At 44.3% G+C, this 13,062-nt stretch overlaps 1 pseudogene; it reads right to left on the reverse strand.

Moving 5' to 3' along the window:
• LOC130143461 (ankyrin repeat domain-containing protein 26-like) overlaps positions 1–13,062 on the reverse strand; it is a 62,864-nt pseudogene that overhangs the window by 32,803 nt on the left and 16,999 nt on the right.

Here is a 13,062-nt window from a genome sequence, read left to right on the forward strand (position 1 = left end):
CTTCCATGAAGGTACGCTTACCAGACTTCTTCTGTCACTTCACCAGTGTTCACTCAGGTCACAAACAGAAAAATGCAGGCAGCTTCCTACCATACAACTTGATATGCGCCATCACTCCCATCATGTAACATGGGCACCACAATTTTGCTTAGAAGATAGACTTAGATATTTTGTGGATGCAGGAGAGCTGTGACACCTCCCCTGTGCACAGCACAGGCTGAATGACCAGCTTTTCTGGTCAACCGTATCTGCCTGAAAGCTGGATAAAAGCAGACCTGCGAGCACCCAGGGTTTTCTTTTGTACGGGCCTTCTAAGGATGCAAGTCACATTCTCTGTTCAGAGTACGTAGGTGTCTTCGTCTTTCGGATTCTGTTTCAGAGTGCAGTCACTTCAAAATTAGGCGCCATGCTGCTAGAATGAAAAGCAACCCTTAACTCCTCTTCAGCCTTGCCCATCACGGTCAACGGGAAAGTTTTCAGCAGCAGCTATCTGAGCCTGAAGTCTCCCTTTTTAGGTAAGATTTTAACAACGTTGGAGCCCCTAAGAACCCTTTTCCATAGGGTTTAATCAATCTTGACATTTCTGTATGATGGGTACAGAACAAGGAAGAAGCAGGAAAGGTGAAAGGCTACAGTGTTCTTCTACCTGCAAAATTCCAGTTCTCATCGTGTCAGTAACTCCAGTCCGTAATTATTTTCTCCAACCACTGGAAAAATAACTCAAAAACATCAACTAAAAAGATAAGGACTTCTCCCATTAGCTGTTGCAAGTAAAATTTCTTCTTTCCTTGGAGCAGTAATTCACGAGTCTATTTTCTGCCAACACTGGCTTCTATTGGCTTCTGTCAACATTGTGAAAGAGGATGACTCCTCGCTGTCAAGAGTTCTTCGCTTTTAGCACAGGGAGAAATTCTTAGTCAAAACACTGGCAGAACCCTACTCCAAGGCTTCTGAAGAGACCACCATTCAAAAAAACGTATATAAAAAATTCACAGGGTAAACCAGATTCCAGTATTGTTGCCTGTCATCTATTGCTACCATGCATTTTTATTAACGGATGCCTGCAGTGCAGCGCACACAAAAAGATGCGAATCCCCCACCTTTTACTCTGTCTGCTCTTCTAGCTAGCATTGAAAAATGACTTCTGGTCATCTGAGTTCTTTCCAATTAGTCCTCACCTCTCCACTCTATTCTGAGGCTTCCCTCCTCATAAACTCTCTTACATAATGACTTTTTGCAGATTGCAGTGGACAGCAGCTACTCTTCTATACAGAAAACACGAGAACACCACTACTTTGCCTCAAAAAGAGATTTTAAGAATGTATTACTATGCGACAGTAACAAAGTAAATAGAATGGGAAATTCCAGCCCTCACTGAACATTTACTTGTGAAAGATACTGTACCTGTTCTCCAGATTTATGAAATCAAGTTGTCAAGGATGGCATTTCAACCCTTTTAGAGTCAGAAATATTTGTGCTGCAGGAATCATGATGCTTTGCCGAAGCAACCTAAATTCCTTAAACCCAAATCCAAACATAAAATGTTTGAAAGAAAGAAATTTTTACATCTACACCTACTTCTTGGCACCTGACCTTCAAGGTAACATATGGCTAAAAACCAGCATGACGCAGCTGAATAAAGCCACGCAGGAAGAACAGCCGACATGAAATGAGCCACGAAAAGGCAACCTTTCTGTGTCGGGAATATCGTAACATACTGGTCCGTTGTGGGGCTACGCTTCACATTACTGTGGAATACACGCATAACCAAAACTCAAGTTTTAACTGAACAACCTCTAACAAGTATTTGTGTGTCTTACCAGAACACCGTCACTGCAAAATAAAGGGCAAGAGAGGACCTGTTGCTTACCCATTGCAAATACAGGGGAGGGAGAAGAGCGAGAGGAGAAGGAGGAAGATACATCTCCTAGAGAGAAGTTTCATCTCTATTATTGTCAAAAGAACAACAATACTGGTTTTTTTCTTCGCCTAAAGCACAGATGCCAAAGAACTTGTAACTTCTAAGTAGAGAATACAAAGAGTTCCAAGTCCGCTTACTTTTCTGCATATCTGTTCACCTCTCTCTGGTTTATATTGTCAATAGCCAATTGCAGAAACTCTAAAACCTGAATGGCAAATTGTTTCTCATCCGATTAACAAGCGTGATTAATACAAAATACAACACAAGTTATCAACTATACAAATCAATAAACCTCAGAACAAAGAAACAAAAAACCCCCATTAAGGTTACATACCCTCTCCCCAATACATAGCCGACCAGCTAGCCGCCTCAACTTTAGCCTTGTTTCCAAAGAAAAAAGAATTCCTGACAACACGCTGACACTCATTTCCTCCCATCTTGCCTCTCTTCCTCACCTCCCTCCCCTGCCTCTGAGCCTGCTGGTCATTTTCCATGAAACAAGAGAGGGAAGCCTCAGAGGAACGTGTTTGTACATGTTTCAAAACGACTGCCAGACAGGTAGAGATAAAGCCAGGCAAGTAATAATTCCTGCAAACTACAGCTACGGCACGAGCCCAAGAATTCCCCTTTGTGGCTCACCTGCAGCTCCTGGACAGCCTAGCCTACAGCCCCCTAGCCTGGAATCAGCCACAGCACATGCTCAAAGGACCAAGACAATCAGGAATGGGGGGTGGGTGTGTGTGTGTGTGTGTGTGTGTGTGTTGAGCCCCTGAAAGAAAAGCAGACTTTCAGGACTGCCTGAAAAGGGGAGATGACAGCAAGTACGGTGTAGGAAGCGTACATCATGGAAGGGTATGGACAGTGCTGAACAGCAGGCTAGAGGAGGGAGCAAACGCATACACCGAGGTATATTTCAGCACACCACCTGCTCCCGGGATGCCTTGCTAGAGCCATTAATTTCGTATTAGAAAGAAAATTGCAAGTACAATGGGTCTGTTCATAAAAGAACACTACAAAGAGATTGTTATGAACACCTTCAACATCTTCTGCGTGTCCTAAACCAAATTCCTCCAACAGATCCGCAAAACAAATCAATCAGATGCTTTATTAAATACTCCCGTCTAGAAAGATTACGAAGCTAAACCCAGAACTACATGCCGTGAACATTACCTGATTTCTGCTGCATTTTTTTAGGAGAGGTTTCATTCATTTCCAAAACAGATGCAGGGGTCTTCAGCTATGAAAGACAACCCAATGACGACAAAAAAAAAAAAAAAAAAAAAAAAAAATCAAACTTAAAGTAACTACATAATATTTAACGAGCAGGACAAGTAGGCAGTCTGACACAAACAAATACTTACCTGGGAATTGTCGGGGTTCTCCAAAATGCCTGGAGGTAAAAAAACGTTTTGGGAAGTGTTACTTCATTTAGTTGAAGGTACCTTTCACTCCATTCAACATCAGCAGTTTCTACAACTAAGTATTACTCGCAAGCTTTATTCCATCGAGACTGCGATACTTAACATTCAATCCACTTCAACATCCAGCATTTGTATCGGTATACAAGAAATGGACAACGCACGCTTCCCATCGTGCGCCTTGGATTTAAGAAATAATACTCACAGAACTAGGACAATCCATAGGAAGCAGGAAGGACATGCTTGTTAACACAACAACAAGATCAAAATACTTATTTTGAGGAGCTGAATCCTGCCTTCTACAAAGATTATTTCAAAAGCCAAAGCTGGTCTGCTGTAACGAATTACCATAAAACAGGCCAGCAGCACTACGACTGCGATTATCCTACAAGTGTTTAATGTCGAGGAGTATTTTCCTTTCCATTGATGGGACAGAGGAAACGTGGGTGCGGACACAGACACCTCATACACATCATTCCATGAGGTAGAAGCAAACTAGTTCTTATCAGGTTGTTCGGGTCTAGCTTGTGTGGAAAGGAAAAAAACCAACACCTTACAATTGGTTGTAATCTGCATTTATAGCACAGTTCCAAATATGTAATTTTTTAAAAATTTTTTGGCCAACATGGAAATCATTTACAAACCCACACAATCTACTGGCCCACCTATATTTCTCAAGTCCTCTGCTTTAGTCATCTTACAGTTTGAGTCCTCTCATGAAAGAAGTGCACGAAATGTTACTAAGAAGGGCTCCACAGCAAAATTTTCATGTTTACAAAAGCGGTTAAAAAGCAAACAGCATTTGATTTCAGTAAACTTGGTGGTCTAGCAGTACAGAAAAACCTTAGAAAGATTAGCGTAATCACCTTTTACCTCCTTTTTACGCTGACTTTAAACTTCTCTTAGTAGAATCATACAAAGCATGACAACTACTCAGCAAGGGGATTTACAAGCTCCCAGGAGCTTTTAAAGTTTTGCTTCCAGCTTACTAAACTAAAACTGGATACGCTTCTTCAGCTATTCTATCATACTTACACTACAAGCAGGACTGACCGTTTAGTAAAGGAGAAATCCTTCAGATGAGAGTTCTACGCCAACAGCAAAACTTCCCTGCCATTCTACACTCCAGATGCTCAAGAGACAGCGGCACAAACTACAGGCAGAAGCCCTTCACAACAAACCCTGAACTTTCAGTCACATTTTAGCTCCTAGGCAAAGCATAACAGCAAGGTATCAAAAATTAAGACGGGGGGAAAGTGCTTGGCCAGATCATAGCTTTCTCCTGCTACGTTATCATCCAAGAACGTTCAGGTGTTCAGACAGGTCAGCCCTAAACCACATACACTTTCAGCACTATGCCACAAGAACCCGAACCCAAGGAGATACAAACACATCCAAAGGACACACGCAACGCAAACAAGGTAACTTCCCTTACAACTTGCCAGCAAGCGCCGTGAGAGCTGGTGTTAATTAACAAATACTAAGCACTTCACTGCTATAGCGCGCACCCACACCGTAAGCGCATTCCTAAGGCAGACATCGATAAAAGCTCACTTCAGCCTATACGTGTTTACAGACAAACATTTAGTCCACCACGAAGTTACCAGTGTGGCGCTCCCCTGAAACAATCCGCGAGCGTGCTCCGTGTCTGTCTGCAGCTGGAAGCAACACACCAGGTGATCCTTCTTCCGGACTTTCAGAATCCGTCTGTAGAGCATAACACACGGGCGTGAGCATCGGTACAAATTCTCAACTCATTTCTACGCAAAATGTTCCTGCTAAGCCAACTTGCACAGCATGGAATCACAAAAGCCTTTGATCAGCCCCTTGGAAAGGGCACGTCAAGACACAGTATATTGGAAAATCACAGCAGACTTGTGTGTTTTCAGATCTTGGGCAAAAACCTCACAACTCATCTAAACTAGTCTGTCACGCTGGCAAACTGCACAGCCGCAAGAGAGAATTAACACGGTAACTCGAGCTGTGGGTTGCGAACCCGTAACCGCAGGTCTGGGGGGGGCCCAACTTTCGACTGAACTCGTACCCGATACTCAAATTTGTGCTGATGTTCCCCAGGCACACGTCCTGCAGTGGGGAGCGAACACATTGCTACTCCCGGTTGCAAGGGCTGAACAAAGACAAGCAAGACAAAGCTTACAGAAACCAAGGCTCTACAAAAAAAAAAAAAAAAAAAACCAAAACAACCCAGCAGCATTTGAGCCTTGTATTTTTAAGAAGCGGGTGGGGAAGAGTTCCTTCTTCCTCACAAGAAAAGTCAGAGGGCGTAAGCTACAGACTCTGCTCGCTTTCTTCTAACCCATTACCACAGACAGGAAGAACTAAAAGGGCAAACACAGCCAGCACGTGCGGTATCTCTGTTGAACATTACTCTCAAAAAGGGCCAAAAAGGTAGAAAGGCTCTTTCCCAAAGCAGCTCATCGTCTAGGCTGCAGACCCTAAGGGCAACCACTGAACACGTCAGCGGAACAGAGTTGTGTGGTGAAAAAGCAACAATCCCGCCAGCCCCGCTGAGAAGCTCAGACTATTTTAAGCAGCAAGAAACTTCACTGCCGCAATACTGTACTAGAAACCCAACTGCAAGGGCCAGTTGCCACGAGACCCAAATCATTAGCTCGACCTACCTTCACCCCAAGCCTCGCTGAGCAGCTAGCACACAGCACAAGTATTTCAAGGGCCCCCAGTTACAAACATACAGCAGAACCAGGAGAAGGGGAAATAAGCCTCAGCCGCGGCAGGGCCCAAGCTCCGAGTGCTTCTGGATCTCGCTCCCCACCCCCGCCCCACTGGGAACCCCGGTGTCCTTCACAGGGAATACCTCAGAATCCCAGGGAGATTCAGCATCTTCCTCTTCCTCTGCTCCCACTGCAGTCAGGGCACCTACAAATGCAGGAAGAGGGGAGACACTGAGCCCTTCTATTTCACTCTGCTTTTCCCCATCACCCCTGCGCCCAAAAGGTGCACAGCGGTTCTGTTGCTGAGGACAAACTAAGGAGCGAGTGTTGAATTCGAGGGCTTCTTCACACCCAGCACACAACATACCACGGTATTTCCTTTGGATCGCCACCTCTTGCCTCCTCTCCAGCAGGAGATGGCTATGCACAAAGCTTTGCTGCTAGAGAGGGACGCAACATTCTTCGCACAAGAAAAGCGAGCAAGACAGGAAGAAAATCCAGAAGATCATAAAAATACAAAAGGGTCTACTATTGATGAATCACAGGGCCAACCTCGCTTTTGGCATTTTCTCCTGTAGGTGACTCCTTTCACAAACTTTCATTGTCTATGTGCTACTCCTAGAAGCCTCTCCACCCAAGTACAGCAGCGGGTGGTCAGTCGGTCAGACAGATGGGGCTGCTCCTACTCTGCTTCCATGAAGGTACGCTTACCAGACTTCTTCTGTCACTTCACCAGTGTTCACTCAGGTCACAAACAGAAAAATGCAGGCAGCTTCCTACCATACAACTTGATATGCGCCATCACTCCCATCATGTAACATGGGCACCACAATTTTGCTTAGAAGATAGACTTAGATATTTTGTGGATGCAGGAGAGCTGTGACACCTCCCCTGTGCACAGCACAGGCTGAATGACCAGCTTTTCTGGTCAACCGTATCTGCCTGAAAGCTGGATAAAAGCAGACCTGCGAGCACCCAGGGTTTTCTTTTGTACGGGCCTTCTAAGGATGCAAGTCACATTCTCTGTTCAGAGTACGTAGGTGTCTTCGTCTTTCGGATTCTGTTTCAGAGTGCAGTCACTTCAAAATTAGGCGCCATGCTGCTAGAATGAAAAGCAACCCTTAACTCCTCTTCAGCCTTGCCCATCACGGTCAACGGGAAAGTTTTCAGCAGCAGCTATCTGAGCCTGAAGTCTCCCTTTTTAGGTAAGATTTTAACAACGTTGGAGCCCCTAAGAACCCTTTTCCATAGGGTTTAATCAATCTTGACATTTCTGTATGATGGGTACAGAACAAGGAAGAAGCAGGAAAGGTGAAAGGCTACAGTGTTCTTCTACCTGCAAAATTCCAGTTCTCATCGTGTCAGTAACTCCAGTCCGTAATTATTTTCTCCAACCACTGGAAAAATAACTCAAAAACATCAACTAAAAAGATAAGGACTTCTCCCATTAGCTGTTGCAAGTAAAATTTCTTCTTTCCTTGGAGCAGTAATTCACGAGTCTATTTTCTGCCAACACTGGCTTCTATTGGCTTCTGTCAACATTGTGAAAGAGGATGACTCCTCGCTGTCAAGAGTTCTTCGCTTTTAGCACAGGGAGAAATTCTTAGTCAAAACACTGGCAGAACCCTACTCCAAGGCTTCTGAAGAGACCACCATTCAAAAAAACGTATATAAAAAATTCACAGGGTAAACCAGATTCCAGTATTGTTGCCTGTCATCTATTGCTACCATGCATTTTTATTAACGGATGCCTGCAGTGCAGCGCACACAAAAAGATGCGAATCCCCCACCTTTTACTCTGTCTGCTCTTCTAGCTAGCATTGAAAAATGACTTCTGGTCATCTGAGTTCTTTCCAATTAGTCCTCACCTCTCCACTCTATTCTGAGGCTTCCCTCCTCATAAACTCTCTTACATAATGACTTTTTGCAGATTGCAGTGGACAGCAGCTACTCTTCTATACAGAAAACACGAGAACACCACTACTTTGCCTCAAAAAGAGATTTTAAGAATGTATTACTATGCGACAGTAACAAAGTAAATAGAATGGGAAATTCCAGCCCTCACTGAACATTTACTTGTGAAAGATACTGTACCTGTTCTCCAGATTTATGAAATCAAGTTGTCAAGGATGGCATTTCAACCCTTTTAGAGTCAGAAATATTTGTGCTGCAGGAATCATGATGCTTTGCCGAAGCAACCTAAATTCCTTAAACCCAAATCCAAACATAAAATGTTTGAAAGAAAGAAATTTTTACATCTACACCTACTTCTTGGCACCTGACCTTCAAGGTAACATATGGCTAAAAACCAGCATGACGCAGCTGAATAAAGCCACGCAGGAAGAACAGCCGACATGAAATGAGCCACGAAAAGGCAACCTTTCTGTGTCGGGAATATCGTAACATACTGGTCCGTTGTGGGGCTACGCTTCACATTACTGTGGAATACACGCATAACCAAAACTCAAGTTTTAACTGAACAACCTCTAACAAGTATTTGTGTGTCTTACCAGAACACCGTCACTGCAAAATAAAGGGCAAGAGAGGACCTGTTGCTTACCCATTGCAAATACAGGGGAGGGAGAAGAGCGAGAGGAGAAGGAGGAAGATACATCTCCTAGAGAGAAGTTTCATCTCTATTATTGTCAAAAGAACAACAATACTGGTTTTTTTCTTCGCCTAAAGCACAGATGCCAAAGAACTTGTAACTTCTAAGTAGAGAATACAAAGAGTTCCAAGTCCGCTTACTTTTCTGCATATCTGTTCACCTCTCTCTGGTTTATATTGTCAATAGCCAATTGCAGAAACTCTAAAACCTGAATGGCAAATTGTTTCTCATCCGATTAACAAGCGTGATTAATACAAAATACAACACAAGTTATCAACTATACAAATCAATAAACCTCAGAACAAAGAAACAAAAAACCCCCATTAAGGTTACATACCCTCTCCCCAATACATAGCCGACCAGCTAGCCGCCTCAACTTTAGCCTTGTTTCCAAAGAAAAAAGAATTCCTGACAACACGCTGACACTCATTTCCTCCCATCTTGCCTCTCTTCCTCACCTCCCTCCCCTGCCTCTGAGCCTGCTGGTCATTTTCCATGAAACAAGAGAGGGAAGCCTCAGAGGAACGTGTTTGTACATGTTTCAAAACGACTGCCAGACAGGTAGAGATAAAGCCAGGCAAGTAATAATTCCTGCAAACTACAGCTACGGCACGAGCCCAAGAATTCCCCTTTGTGGCTCACCTGCAGCTCCTGGACAGCCTAGCCTACAGCCCCCTAGCCTGGAATCAGCCACAGCACATGCTCAAAGGACCAAGACAATCAGGAATGGGGTGTGTGTGTGTGTGTGTGTGTGTGTGTGTGTGTTGAGCCCCTGAAAGAAAAGCAGACTTTCAGGACTGCCTGAAAAGGGGAGATGACAGCAAGTACGGTGTAGGAAGCGTACATCATGGAAGGGTATGGACAGTGCTGAACAGCAGGCTAGAGGAGGGAGCAAACGCATACACCGAGGTATATTTCAGCACACCACCTGCTCCCGGGATGCCTTGCTAGAGCCATTAATTTCGTATTAGAAAGAAAATTGCAAGTACAATGGGTCTGTTCATAAAAGAACACTACAAAGAGATTGTTATGAACACCTTCAACATCTTCTGCGTGTCCTAAACCAAATTCCTCCAACAGATCCGCAAAACAAATCAATCAGATGCTTTATTAAATACTCCCGTCTAGAAAGATTACGAAGCTAAACCCAGAACTACATGCCGTGAACATTACCTGATTTCTGCTGCATTTTTTTAGGAGAGGTTTCATTCATTTCCAAAACAGATGCAGGGGTCTTCAGCTATGAAAGACAACCCAATGACGACAAAAAAAAAAAAAAAAAAAAATCAAACTTAAAGTAACTACATAATATTTAACGAGCAGGACAAGTAGGCAGTCTGACACAAACAAATACTTACCTGGGAATTGTCGGGGTTCTCCAAAATGCCTGGAGGTAAAAAAACGTTTTGGGAAGTGTTACTTCATTTAGTTGAAGGTACCTTTCACTCCATTCAACATCAGCAGTTTCTACAACTAAGTATTACTCGCAAGCTTTATTCCATCGAGACTGCGATACTTAACATTCAATCCACTTCAACATCCAGCATTTGTATCGGTATACAAGAAATGGACAACGCACGCTTCCCATCGTGCGCCTTGGATTTAAGAAATAATACTCACAGAACTAGGACAATCCATAGGAAGCAGGAAGGACATGCTTGTTAACACAACAACAAGATCAAAATACTTATTTTGAGGAGCTGAATCCTGCCTTCTACAAAGATTATTTCAAAAGCCAAAGCTGGTCTGCTGTAACGAATTACCATAAAACAGGCCAGCAGCACTACGACTGCGATTATCCTACAAGTGTTTAATGTCGAGGAGTATTTTCCTTTCCATTGATGGGACAGAGGAAACGTGGGTGCGGACACAGACACCTCATACACATCATTCCATGAGGTAGAAGCAAACTAGTTCTTATCAGGTTGTTCGGGTCTAGCTTGTGTGGAAAGGAAAAAAACCAACACCTTACAATTGGTTGTAATCTGCATTTATAGCACAGTTCCAAATATGTAATTTTTTAAAAATTTTTTGGCCAACATGGAAATCATTTACAAACCCACACAATCTACTGGCCCACCTATATTTCTCAAGTCCTCTGCTTTAGTCATCTTACAGTTTGAGTCCTCTCATGAAAGAAGTGCACGAAATGTTACTAAGAAGGGCTCCACAGCAAAATTTTCATGTTTACAAAAGCGGTTAAAAAGCAAACAGCATTTGATTTCAGTAAACTTGGTGGTCTAGCAGTACAGAAAAACCTTAGAAAGATTAGCGTAATCACCTTTTACCTCCTTTTTACGCTGACTTTAAACTTCTCTTAGTAGAATCATACAAAGCATGACAACTACTCAGCAAGGGGATTTACAAGCTCCCAGGAGCTTTTAAAGTTTTGCTTCCAGCTTACTAAACTAAAACTGGATACGCTTCTTCAGCTATTCTATCATACTTACACTACAAGCAGGACTGACCGTTTAGTAAAGGAGAAATCCTTCAGATGAGAGTTCTACGCCAACAGCAAAACTTCCCTGCCATTCTACACTCCAGATGCTCAAGAGACAGCGGCACAAACTACAGGCAGAAGCCCTTCACAACAAACCCTGAACTTTCAGTCACATTTTAGCTCCTAGGCAAAGCATAACAGCAAGGTATCAAAAATTAAGACGGGGGGAAAGTGCTTGGCCAGATCATAGCTTTCTCCTGCTACGTTATCATCCAAGAACGTTCAGGTGTTCAGACAGGTCAGCCCTAAACCACATACACTTTCAGCACTATGCCACAAGAACCCGAACCCAAGGAGATACAAACACATCCAAAGGACACACGCAACGCAAACAAGGTAACTTCCCTTACAACTTGCCAGCAAGCGCCGTGAGAGCTGGTGTTAATTAACAAATACTAAGCACTTCACTGCTATAGCGCGCACCCACACCGTAAGCGCATTCCTAAGGCAGACATCGATAAAAGCTCACTTCAGCCTATACGTGTTTACAGACAAACATTTAGTCCACCACGAAGTTACCAGTGTGGCGCTCCCCTGAAACAATCCGCGAGCGTGCTCCGTGTCTGTCTGCAGCTGGAAGCAACACACCAGGTGATCCTTCTTCCGGACTTTCAGAATCCGTCTGTAGAGCATAACACACGGGCGTGAGCATCGGTACAAATTCTCAACTCATTTCTACGCAAAATGTTCCTGCTAAGCCAACTTGCACAGCATGGAATCACAAAAGCCTTTGATCAGCCCCTTGGAAAGGGCACGTCAAGACACAGTATATTGGAAAATCACAGCAGACTTGTGTGTTTTCAGATCTTGGGCAAAAACCTCACAACTCATCTAAACTAGTCTGTCACGCTGGCAAACTGCACAGCCGCAAGAGAGAATTAACACGGTAACTCGAGCTGTGGGTTGCGAACCCGTAACCGCAGGTCTGGGGGGGGCCCAACTTTCGACTGAACTCGTACCCGATACTCAAATTTGTGCTGATGTTCCCCAGGCACACGTCCTGCAGTGGGGAGCGAACACATTGCTACTCCCGGTTGCAAGGGCTGAACAAAGACAAGCAAGACAAAGCTTACAGAAACCAAGGCTCTACAAAAAAAAAAAAAAAAAAAACCAAAACAACCCAGCAGCATTTGAGCCTTGTATTTTTAAGAAGCGGGTGGGGAAGAGTTCCTTCTTCCTCACAAGAAAAGTCAGAGGGCGTAAGCTACAGACTCTGCTCGCTTTCTTCTAACCCATTACCACAGACAGGAAGAACTAAAAGGGCAAACACAGCCAGCACGTGCGGTATCTCTGTTGAACATTACTCTCAAAAAGGGCCAAAAAGGTAGAAAGGCTCTTTCCCAAAGCAGCTCATCGTCTAGGCTGCAGACCCTAAGGGCAACCACTGAACACGTCAGCGGAACAGAGTTGTGTGGTGAAAAAGCAACAATCCCGCCAGCCCCGCTGAGAAGCTCAGACTATTTTAAGCAGCAAGAAACTTCACTGCCGCAATACTGTACTAGAAACCCAACTGCAAGGGCCAGCTGCCACGAGACCCAAATCATTAGCTCGACCTACCTTCACCCCAAGCCTCGCTGAGCAGCTAGCACACAGCACAAGTATTTCAAGGGCCCCCAGTTACAAACATACAGCAGAACCAGGAGAAGGGGAAATAAGCCTCAGCCGCGGCAGGGCCCAAGCTCCGAGTGCTTCTGGATCTCGCTCCCCACCCCCGCCCCACTGGGAACCCCGGTGTCCTTCACAGGGAATACCTCAGAATCCCAGGGAGATTCAGCATCTTCCTCTTCCTCTGCTCCCACTGCAGTCAGGGCACCTACAAATGCAGGAAGAGGGGAGACACTGAGCCCTTCTATTTCACTCTGCTTTTCCCCATCACCCCTGCGCCCAAAAGGTGCACAGCGGTTCTGTTGCTGAGGACAAAC

Source organism: Falco biarmicus, unplaced genomic scaffold, assembly GCF_023638135.1.
Source record: "Falco biarmicus isolate bFalBia1 unplaced genomic scaffold, bFalBia1.pri scaffold_30, whole genome shotgun sequence".
In the NCBI taxonomy this organism is placed as follows: Eukaryota; Metazoa; Chordata; class Aves; order Falconiformes; family Falconidae; genus Falco; species Falco biarmicus.